Source organism: Pongo abelii, chromosome 23, assembly GCF_028885655.2.
Source record: "Pongo abelii isolate AG06213 chromosome 23, NHGRI_mPonAbe1-v2.0_pri, whole genome shotgun sequence".
Lineage (NCBI taxonomy): Eukaryota > Metazoa > Chordata > Mammalia > Primates > Hominidae > Pongo > Pongo abelii.
The window spans coordinates 54,194,636-54,206,736 of record NC_085929.1 but is presented as its reverse complement, the minus strand read 5'-3'; the positions used below and the strand labels follow the sequence as shown (position 1 = coordinate 54,206,736).

Below are 12,101 nucleotides of genomic sequence, written 5' to 3'. Positions count from 1 at the left end.
CTCACAGTTTGTCTACAAACAGATTTTGGATGTATTTGCTGGTTCTATTGCATTTGTACCAACTCGTTTGAACTCATTAGTACTTCTGTTACTTCTTTTTGCTGCTTTCTGTTTACTGTCTTGTTTCTTTTCTAGTTTTTTGTGTTGGATATTAATTCATTTATTTTCCTTTTTGCATTTTTAATAATATTAATTTTTATTTGTCTAAAATTATTCTTTTATAACTGCTTTAGCCATATTCTATAAATTCTATTTTTATGAAATTCTGTCATTTTATTCTTTATTTTGTCTTTATTTTGTTTTGCTGTTCCAAGAGTTGTTTAATAACATGTTTAGTGGGCAAATCTTTTTGTTTTGTTAATGCTATAATTAGCTTCTAGTTCAATTGCTTGTGATAGGAGAAGGCTGATTGTATTATTTCTATGCTTTGGATTTAATGAGATTCTCTTTGTAGCATAAGATATGGTCAATTTGGGAGATATTTCATGCACTTTTAAAAAGCAGCTGTATTCTCAATTACCAGAGTTCAGAGTTCAATATACTTCTGTAGGATCTGCCTCATTGGCCATGTCATTGAAGTCTTCTATCTTCTTACTAACAATTTGTCTTGGATAGAGAGTGGTGTGGTGAGTTCTCCAGTCCTGAGTATATTTTTATCCATTTCTCCTTGTATCTCCTGCACTTTTTACTCTTTGAAAGTGACTGTATTATTGGGCACATGTATATTAATAACTGTGATACCTTCATGGTGAATTGTAGCTTCAGTGTTATGAAAACACCTCCTTTTAAATCTCTTTTAATGCCATGAGCTCTAACATCTATTTTGTTAGAGAGCATGGCTGTTACACCTGCTTTCTTTTTGTTCACATTTTTCCTGGATATCTTAATTTGTACTTTGTTTTCTAAATTTCTTTTTTTTTTTTTTTTTGAGACAGAGTCTCACTGTGTCCCCCAGGCTGGAGTGTAGTGGTGCGATCTCGGCTCACTGCAAGCTCTGCCTCCCGGGTTCACACCATTCTCCTGCCTCAGCCTCCTGAGTAGCTGGGACTACAGGCACCCGCCGACACGCCTGGCTAATTTTTTGTATTTTTAGTAAAGACGGGGTTACAGTGTTAGCCAGGATGCTGTCAAAAAGTCTGATGCAGTCTGATTCTCTTTCCTCTGTAAGATTCTGTATCTTTTTACATGAATGCCCAAATAATTGGATTTGAATCTAAAGCCCAATAATTTACTAGAATATGCTTTTGTATTGACCATTCAGGTGGACTTTCCCAAATGGAGTATGTTCTTTCCCAATATTTAAGTTTTTTTTTGTTTGGTTGTTTCATTTAATGAAGCTTTGTTTTGTAAGTATTGGCTTTAGTATTCATTCTGTCCCGTGTTTTGGCTTCTGCCTCAGCAACTCCAATTACACATATGTTGAATCTTCTAGTCTTCTATATTATTACTTTCAAATATTTTTAATGTCTTTCTTAATTTTCCTTCTTTTAAAATACTTCCTTTTTTACATTTTATATTTATCTCTTGATATTATATGTGATGGTTATTTACTTTTGTATTTCCTCTGATTTCATCTCTCTTGTTCTAAAATGATGTTTTATTTCTAATCATTTACTAAATTCTGTGAGCTCTATTTGTCATCTACTTATCAAGTCATCTTATTTATGTTTTTTTAATTCTGATATATGCTATTCTTTCACAAATTCTGTTATTTGTAAAAGAACAATATATTGTTTTTGAAAGATTAAAGTTTTTGGTTTATTGTCACCATATCTTTCTGTTGTGCCTTAGTGTCTGTAGGGATATTATTATGCTAATTGTTCCTTTTTTTATACTAACTTTGCATTTAGTCACAAGCTTTTATTGCTAGTTTAAGTGAGATGATTTTCCAGTATTATTAGAAAGAAAGAGTAGGTCAGAGTGCCACTGTGGCTTCACAGCCCCAGGGCTTCCTCTGAGGTTAACATCCAGTGTCCAAAATTATGGCCTCTTTCTTCTGAAAATCTGCTTTCCCTTCTTCTTTCACTTTTACCTGGGCCATCTTTCTTCTTCTCCCCTAGAGTCCTGTCTTAATCAGTTGAGGCTGCTACAATAAGACAATACAAACTGGGGAGTTTAAACAGTGGAAATTCACTTCTCACCATTCTGGAGGCTGCAAAGTCCAAAACCAAAGCATCAGCAGGCTTGGCCATCAGGTGTGGGCTCACTTTCTGGCTCACAGATGGCGGCCTTCCTGCTGTGTCCTCACATGAAGGAGAGAGAAAGGGTCTTGTCACCTTTCATAAGGAAACTAATCCCATTATGGGGACCCATCATGGAGACTCTACCCTCAAGACCTCATCTAAATCTGATTACCTCCCAAAGGCCCCTCCTCCAAATACTGTCACCTTGGGAATTAGAGCTTCAGCATATGAATTTTGGGGGAGACGCTCACAGTCATTTCATAGCAATTCCCTTTCCTGCTCAATTTATGTTCCTCTCTGTCTTAGTCAGTTCTGGATGCTATAACAAAATACCATAGACTGGTGGCTTAAACAACAACCACTTATTTCTGACAGTTGTGGAAGCTGGGAAGTCTAAGATTAACGTGCCAGAAGATTCAGTGTCTGAAGAGGGCCCACTTCCTGGCTGATAGATGGCTGTCTTCTTGCTGTGTCTCCACATAGTGGAAAAAGGGCTAGAGAGCTCTCTGGGGTCTATTTTACAAGGGGGCCAAACCCATTCATGAGGGCTCCACCCTTATGACTTAATCACCTCCCAACCCCCCCACCACCTCATATGATCACTTTGGGGTTATAGTTTCAACATGTGAATTTCAAGGGACACAAACCTTCAGACCAAGCACCCTCCCAACAGTTTCCCTATAGTGCAGTCATCCTTAGCTCTGGGCTAGAGAGGAAAGTCTGCCTTCCTTCATTCATACCTCTGCCCCAGGAGCATGAAGTCCCAGGTGCAGGGGAACATGCCACCCAGAGCCACAGCTCCTCTCACAGCCACACTCAAGCTGACCCGGGACTCTAATTCACTGCCAAATAGCCGTAGATCACTGCTTTACCACCTGGAAACAATGATCAGATCTAGCTCGTGGGGACTAAACTGAATGATGACTTTGAAAACTGTGTAAAGGGTAGTATGCTGCTCTAAGTCGCTTATCACTGGTGCCAAAGTACAGCTGTGACTTGGATTTTGACCCTTGGGTCCTCTGTAAATTGAGTTTTGCCTAAGATCTACTATCAGAGTATTGCCACACAGGGCAATGCGCATCTAAATAAATGGATGGAGAAAGCCAGGCCATGCAACCCACTAGACCCATCGGTCCACCCTCTTACACAGGCACTCAGCAAGCATCCACGGAGCACTCTGTATGCACCAGCCTGCAGTGCACCACAGCAGGCTCAATGGGGAAAAAGAGAGGCTTATAATACAACTGTAAATATTAACAAAATACAAAAGTGCCTATAAGACAAATTACTCCAAGGTGGGGAAGGTGCTTTCAACAGGGTGCCAGCAGATTGCTATGGGATCCCACAAAAATAATACATGCCCTTCACACTGAGTGTGGACTATACACCAGGCTTGTGCTCTGTGCTTTTCTTCATTTTCTGGGTGAGTACTGAACTCCAAGTCATACTACTCACTCCAGATGTGAAGAACAAGATGCAGAGAGGCTAAATGACCTTGCACGTGACTGAGCTGGAACTTGAAGTTGGTCTGACGGAGCCCCAAATTCATTCACTCATTCTATTGCACTTTGACTCCCTGAGCTACAGCTCTCCTCTCTCTCTCTCTCTCTCCCTCCCTCTTGACAATAATTCATTTATTTGCATCAATTCCAACAGATATGAAATTAAGCATCCACTATGTGCCAGGTGCTAGGTTCTGTGAGCTGACATTTATCCCAGGAAAACACATAAAAAAAGGCAATTTAGCCAGTAAATACATGACATGTTGGACCGTGATGAGCACATTAAAGAAACAATAGGCAGGAGCTGGGGCTAGGGGTGTCTGCAGGGAGAGCTCTAATCCATTAAGGTGGTAGATGTGAAGGGCATCAGAGCAGAGGGCCCAATAAGAGTTGCTTGGCATTACAACCTGATCGCATGTCCTACGGCCTTGAGCGAATTACTTAAAATGTCATTCCTTCAAGCTACCTCATGGCAAAACTTTGAAATTGGCACCAGCAACTTTTTTTATTTATACTTGCAGATATGAGTAAGTTAGTGTGTTAATCCAAATCTATAAATGGGGGAAAGGGGTGGATTTAGTGCATGTATTCAGAATGCCGGGCATCGTATCATCTGCATGCATATTAGTCAGGGCTCCCCAGAGAGGCAGCACCAAAGGGATACACGGAGAAAGAGAAGTTAAGGAATTGGCTCACACGATTGTGGAGGCTGGCAAGTGTGAATCTGCAGAGCAGGCCAGCAGGCTGGAAATTCCGGCAGGAGTCGATGCTACAGTCTTAAGTTCAAAGACAGTCTGAAGGCAGAACTCTTTCCTTCTAAGGGACTTCAGTTTTTCTCTCTTGAAGAATTCAACTGATTGGATGAGGCCCACCTGTACGATGGAGAGTAATGTGCTTCACTTAAAGTCTACTGATTTAAATGCTAATCATATCTGAAAACTACCTTTACAGCAGCATCTAGACTGGTGTTTGACCAACCAACTGGGCACCCTAGCCCAGCCAAGGTGACACATAAAATTAATCATCACAGCATTAAAAAGTGAATGCCAAAGTGACAACAGTGGGATTCTAAGACCAGGATGAATATGAAGCAGGGCAACTCACCTGCTTAACGTTTCACAAAGTCATCTTTCGGCTCATTGCAATGCAAGGTCATTTTGGTGGTGACATAGCTGACATTTGAAGATGTCAGTGATTTTAACTCTAAGTGACTGTCCCTACCCCAGCCAGACAGAGTTGGGCTGGCCACCTCCCAGGCTCTGCAGCAAGCGTGGGGGGCCTATACTTAGAGGCAGAGGAGCGGGAGGAGGCGATCCTCATCTTAAATGTCACAGTGATTTATAGACTATATTTCCTGAGAAAAGTGCAAAGATTTATTTCCAGGAGACAGGCCGTTTGTAAACATGCAACTCACAGGTGCAGCTGTGTGGGTCGTGAGCCCACAGAGGCCTCTGCCTTTTGCTAGGGAAAGGAACGCCGGTGGGTCCTGGAGGCAAGAGCAAGGGCTCAGACCCAGCAGAGTCCTCAGAATAATGGCTCTCGTGTTCTTCATCTCCCCAGAGGAACTAGGATTAAATCAACTTGCGGTACCCTACGCCACCTAGCTGGATGAAAAGTGAAGAAATGATGAGCAGGTAAGGTGATGGCCATGTTAATTAGTTTGAGTGAAACTTTCTCCAATGTATACACATATCAAAACATCCCTTTGAGCCTCATAAATATATAAAATTATTTCTGAATTTAAAATACTGCTTTTAAGTTTTTAAAAAGTGAAAGGATGAAAAGAGTAAGTGTTTTACCAGGGAGATGAAAAATGATGAATTTGTATGCTCATAATAATTTAGCTTAAAAATATATAAAGCAGTCACCAACGTTAAGCAAGAAGAAGCTAATACATCTAAAATCAACCAGGGAAATGTTAATATTTCTTTCCAAGTCATTGATAGCTGGACTGGAAATTACCCCCCATGAAGCCAGGAGTCAGGAAGGACTAGAGAGAAGGAAAAGATGAGTGGGGAACAGAGGAACAGTCTTACAGAAACAGAAAGCCATGAAAAGTGTCTTTCTCAGCCCTGGATTTGGCTCAAGGAGAAAATTCTCCCCAGATATTTGAGGCCCTTTCACGTCCTGAAAAAGCTTCCTTCCCCAGAGACCTACCACAGATATCAAATCCATATGAGTTCATAACTAAAAATCACACAATTGTAGAAATAAACTAGCCAGCCAGACATAGCAAAACTCAGCCAAAACAGGAAACGAGGAGAAAAGAACAAAGTCAGACTTCAGATATGTGGGCTGTCACGCACAATATGTATAGCAAATATTTCAGAAATATGACGGAATCAAAGACTTGCCTGCAATAAAATGGGTAGATTCAAAAAAGAATGACATGGAACTTCAATGAATGAAAAATCTAACCAGTGATCTCTTATTAGTCCTACCGATTTGTCTGGAGAAGTTGTGGATTCTTGCATCATCACATCATCTACACCTCATGAAGTAACACGAGAAACTCAGGTGTCAGCCAGGGTCTTTCTGCCTCTCTGAATTTGGGAGACATTGTTCAAACCCCCATCTTCCCGGCTGCCTCTCTGCATTCATGCTCACGGGCATGGTCAGACATTCATGCCCCCACCTATACCCTAAGGCCGGAGCTCTCACCGGTTTCTCCACAGACTCACTCACGGCCAAGCAGGCTGGAAATTCAGCAGCCTCACAGACATCGGGCTTGGTAGAAGGGGTGACTCTGGGGCGTGTGTCATCTTCTGCCACCTCTGGCTCCCCCTCACCCCCATGTCTCCTCCTCCCTCCAGAACGATGCGTGAGTTCCTTTCTCATCATCTCACACAATAATCCATGAAGAATTGTGCTCACACTTGCACCCCACATTCAGATCCCCACATTCTGCCCCAAGCAGGCTGTCAAGAAATTTCTGAGCAACAACAACGTCACCCCTTCGTCACTTCCCCTGGAAAGTACTCAGGAGACTGTGCAGAAGGAAATTTCTCTACCTCATTTCAACAGATGCCCCAGCAAATCTAGGTGCTTTTCATGCAGTGCCGCGGTAAAATAGTGCCTGCTATGATGAGAGGGCGTCTCATCATCTGTTTTCCTGTCTGTCTCCCTGCAGGCTGTGGGCTCCGGGGGCCGGCTCTTTGCTGTATTGGCTGCCCCAATCCACAGGATAACAGAGGCGGGTGCAGGAAGCCTGAGGCCTCCTACAAGCAGCTGCAGGTTTTTGCCTCCTGTGAACCCCAGTTCTGATGTCCTCACGTTCCCTCAGCTACCTGCCGGCGTAACCCTGCTGCCGTGGAGCTGTGGTTAATGGCAAAGCTCTGCCTTGGTGCCATAAGGCTCCAGCAGCAGTCGATAATGTACACGTAAAGCAGTTGCTTTTAAAATCTTTTATGTGCCTATCATATTAAAAGCAATCCTTTGGAAATTACCAAGACATGATGCACACCTGCCTGCAATTTTTATAGCTCCTTTTCCCCCCCAAGTGAAGAATGCAAAATACTCAAAACTGAGCTTGTTTCTTTTCTTTCACAATGGGTCCTGTAGGTTCTTCGCCCTCACAATCTCTCCAGCTGGGCCTGATGCCTCTACCTCCAGGATGACCTTGTCAGTTCGGATCCTTACCGTTGCTTTTCTGGGCTCAGACCTCCTGGAAGGTTTTCTTTCTCTGATTTTGCCACTTACCCCAAACTTATTCAGTCTCTCTCTGTCCTTGTCACCAGAAGTATTTTTTCTGAATTTAATCCCTTGGCTTAAAATCCTGAAATATCCTTAGTGCTCCCAAAGCTGGCCCCAGGTTGCTGCTGCTGCTGCTGCACACCCTCTGTAAACAAACAAGCAACGCTCGCGGTGTCCTCCTTCCAGCGCTGTGCCGTCTAGCGGCACCGGAGACTGGGAGGGAGAAGAAGCTACAGGATCCATCCCGAAAGAAATACTTCGCAACCACCCACCAGCCTCCGTTTCACTCCCGCGGATGCTGGAAACGTCTGACGCTGGGCCAGCCGCCTCCTTCCGCACCTTCAGTGTGGCCATCCCAGGAGGCTCGGACACTCCACGGACGATGGGTCACCGGGCTCCATCATCGTCATCCTCCCACGCACACGCGCACTGACACATGTCCACACTCACACGCTCACCTCACTTTCAGCTGAGGCCACACTTCCCGTTTCCGAGAGAAAGCAGGCGAGGCAGCAGGAGCTCTGGGGGATAAGTGGCTTGTCAGCCTGCCTGGGCCCCAGGGCACCTAGAGAGCGGGTACGTGACTTCCGGGGTGTCTGTGAGGGCGTTTCTGGAAGAGCTTAGTGTTTGCATTGGTGGACGGAACACAGCAGCTGGCCCCTCCCCAAGGTGGGTGGGCCTCGTCCAATCTGTGGAAGCCTGAATAGGACAAAAAGGTGGAGGGCGTTTGGCTTCTCTCTGCCTGACCCAGGGCAGACATCCACTTTCTCTGGCCATCGGTACTCCTGGTTCTCAGGGATTCAGACCCTGACTGGAGTCCACACCATTGGATCCCGGCCCTCAGGTCTTGGAACTTGCACTGCCAGCATTCCTGGGTGTCCGGCTTGCAGACAGTAAGTAGATCGTGGGACTTCTCAGCCTCCAGAATGGCACGAAGTATCTCCTTACGAATCTCTTCCTATGTACGTTTATCCTATTGGCTCTGTTTCTCTGCAGAACCCCGACTAATACAAACCCTCTCATCTCACAGCAGTGCATGTACAAACCCACTCACATCTTCCTCTCCCTACCTCAAGCTCCCTCCGACCAGAGGCCAATCCCGCTGCGGTGCCATGGACCCACCCTCTGCACCAGCCTTCCTTCTTGTTTTCTAAAAGCTCGCGTTTTCTGTGGGCTTCCAAGGCTGCTCTTCAGTATCTTTACGTCAGAGCCTCCCAGCTCCTTTCTCTCTCTCAAAAGCATTTTCACAGGGACTGTAGGCTCCTTCCCTCCCCTTGATAACCTAGTACTATGCCCCAGGACCTTACCTCACAGCCCAAAGTTGTCCTAAGTCGGGCCCTGACCTGAGTGTCTCCAAATCCAACAGGCCGTCTGCTCTCCTGTGACATGCAGCATCCCACGGCTTTTCCTAAAACACCCCCTCTGTCAGCTTTGCTGTCACCCACCCTCCAGGGCTCTCTCTCACAGGCTTGCCCTTTGCTAGCATCTTAGCCTCTCCACCGGGTCCCGGTGGTCCTGTCTGCGATGGACCCCCTCCATGTGTCCCAAGGTCCTCGAAAGGAACAGGTCTGTATCAGGTGCAATTAGATTGAGTTGCAATGCAAGGGCTTGAATTGCAGAGAGGTTCATTTTTCTTTTTGTAGAAAAGTCTGGGACCAGCTGTCAGAGACTGATTTGGCCACTCCATGGTCACCAGGACCAGGCTGTGTCCATCTTTTCTGTTCTGACCTTTTTCACATGGGCCATTGCCCATGTCACCGCTGGTCACCAGCTGCAGCAGTCGCATTCCTGCTCCGGGCAGCAGGAAGAAGGTGAGACCAGAAGGCAGAGGGGGCTGGTCCTCCCTGGTCAGCCCCCAGGGCGCTTTGCCCAGACACCCCTTCCCCACCGATGGCTCTGCTGATGTCTCTATAGCTGCCACCCTCTGAAAAGGGAGCTGGCAGAGTAGTTCTTAGACATGGCACGTGGCCACCTCTGTGGCTGAAGAAGGGGGTTGAGGATTGGGGCACACACCTGACAGTCTCCATGCAATGTCCCAAAGTGGACCACTGACCCCACACCTCGCTGTTCTCCTCTGATTTTCTCACCTCTGTCCAAATGGCTGCAGAAGCCAAAAGCCCCAGAGCCCAGCTCCCCTTCCCTCCTTTCTCCCCCATCCCATCTTCCATCTTTCCATCTTTCCATGAGCCTGCCCCTCATCCTCCTCAGGGCTGGAACTGCCTGCCGGATTCCTCCCTGGCTCCGTGGGGGCTGGCTTAGCAATCTGAGCTGCTGATGGCTCTGTGGGCCAGCTGGGAGGATTCATGCCCCATTGGGGCTGAGAGGAATGAGGTGAGGGCTGTGGGGTTCGCCCAGAATCTCCTGAAATATCGGGTCCAGGAACCACAGCAGGACTCTCATTCCGCTTTCTGGCCACTGTTGGGCGTGACACTGGCAGGATTCAGGGGCTCTGGAAAGCTCCAGGGGAAATTTGAGGCAAAACCCAGCTTCTCTGAGACGTAACTGAGGGAGGATCCGGCTCAATCCTACAGAGGCGACCCCAAGGAAGGACCTGCCCAGGGTCACTTAGAGAGCTGGGCGGGAGGAGGGAGAAACCTCCCCCGTTCAGAGTGACAAAGCCCCTCTTGCCCCAGGGATGACTGAGATCCAAGTCCTCAAAAACACGCCGCCGTCTGGAGGGTATGAGAGCCAGATCCGTCCTCAGCATGGAGGCTGCAGTGCACACTGTTCCGTGCCAGGTGCTGGCTGACCCTGCCCTGGGGGAGGTGATGGACAGGCACAGAGGGGGAGCCCCGCAAACAAGGGGCCCTGTTACAGCAGAGGGGGAGAGCGCCTGATAGAACGCCAAGTGCCGTGGCCGGGCTGCAGAGAGGCCTGCGGGGCTTGTAGACAAGACGCCATGGAGAAGCCGGAGCTCCCATGGGCCTTGCAGGTCTCACCAAGCAAGAGCGGAGAAGACACAGGCTGGACAAAGGAAGGTGGATGGGACAGCCAGCCGTACAGCAGCCTCACAGGACACAGCTGTGAGTTGGGGAGGGGAGCCGTGCCCCTGTTGGCCCTCCCAGGACCCTGGTGTAGACAGGTGGGGCCCCAGCTCCAGACACCTTCACAGGCAGCTGTGCCTGAAGCCCTCCTCACCTATTTGGGCTCACCCACAGTCTAGGCTGCCGTGCAGAAGCCCACAGGAGGGTCAGTGCGTCCAGAGTCTCCCCAACATTGGACATGCACATCACACACATGCACATGCACCCATGGGCCAGAGTCCCTGGTGAGCACACACACGGCACCTGCAGACATAGCTGCACATGCAAAAGCACACAAGCACACACAACTGTGCAGGGCCACACAAGCTGTCACACACACGGTCACACACACGCTCATGCACGCTTATACACCCTCCACACACACTCACACACTCCCACAACACACACGCTCACATGCACACAATAACACACACGTTCACATACACACACGCACACTTACACACCCGCCACACACACACACCCCCAACACACACGCTTACTTGCACACACTACAAACACATGTTCACATACACACACCCTCCACACACACTCACACACCCACAACACACACGCTCACACGCACTAACTCACACGTTCGCATACACACACATGCACACTTATACACCCTCCACACACACACACAACACGCACGCTCACATACACACTACACACACGTTCACATACACACACCCTCCACACACACCCCAACACACATGCACACACTAACACACATATTCGCATACACACTCATGCACACTTACACACCCTCCACACACGCTCACATGCACACACTAACACACACGTTCGCATACACACACTCATGCATGCTTATACACCCTCAACACAACTCTCACACACCCCCACAACACACACTCACATGCACACACTAACACACACGTTCACATACACACTCATGCACACTTATACACCCTCCACACACACTCATACATCCCCACAATACACACATGCACAAACACATGTTCACATACACACACACTCATGCAGGCTTGTACACCCTCCACCCACACACACCCCCACAACATGCATGCTTACACTAACACACACACATACACCCTCCACACACACCCCAACACACAAGCTCACATGCACACACTAACACACACACGTTCACATACACACACCCTTCACACACACACATCCTCACAACACGCACACTCACATGCACACACTACACACACATTTACACACGTGTTCACGCTCATGCACATGTGCCTGCACTCCCCGTGGGGTGGTAGGCTCGCCTGTCGCTCGGCACCTGCCAACCTGTGGGAGCTGCCAGGACTCCACCTAACTCCCCCAATTACTCTCTTCAGAGAACTTTTTATTAAGATGATTTGTCAGGCCTATCTCGAATTTCACAGGACTAACAAGCCCCATCTCTGTCACCTCTCAGGCATCCTCTGATCTGACAGAAAGGAATATGCGCTCCCGCCCCAGAGCCAGCAGCTCCCCAGCGCTCTCCCCGCCCCCGCCCGCAGAAACCAGGACTTCATCTCTTTGATGTATAGGTCGCTTACCCTGGCACCTAAGCTTGCCTGAAAGTTGGGAATATGATGACTCACCGTATTTGGCAGCTCGTATGCGTCTATATTTCAAGACATTCATGCTCATGCTCATTATAATTAGGGCTGGAGAATCAGCACAGTCAACTGCCAAAATCAAGTGCACAATTCATATCA

The 12,101-nt window shown here is 47.5% G+C and overlaps 1 long non-coding RNA gene across 1 annotated transcript; it reads right to left on the bottom strand.

The window, feature by feature from the left end:
- Positions 1 to 4,171: 4,171 nt before the first annotated feature.
- On the bottom strand, positions 4,172 to 8,067 carry LOC129052758 (uncharacterized). The gene is made up of 2 exons (XR_008517911.1): positions 7,837 to 8,067; positions 4,172 to 4,557 (listed from the first exon to the last, which is right to left on the bottom strand). It is a non-coding gene; the product is annotated as an uncharacterized LOC129052758 (long non-coding RNA).
- Positions 8,068 to 12,101: the final 4,034 nt, after the last annotated feature.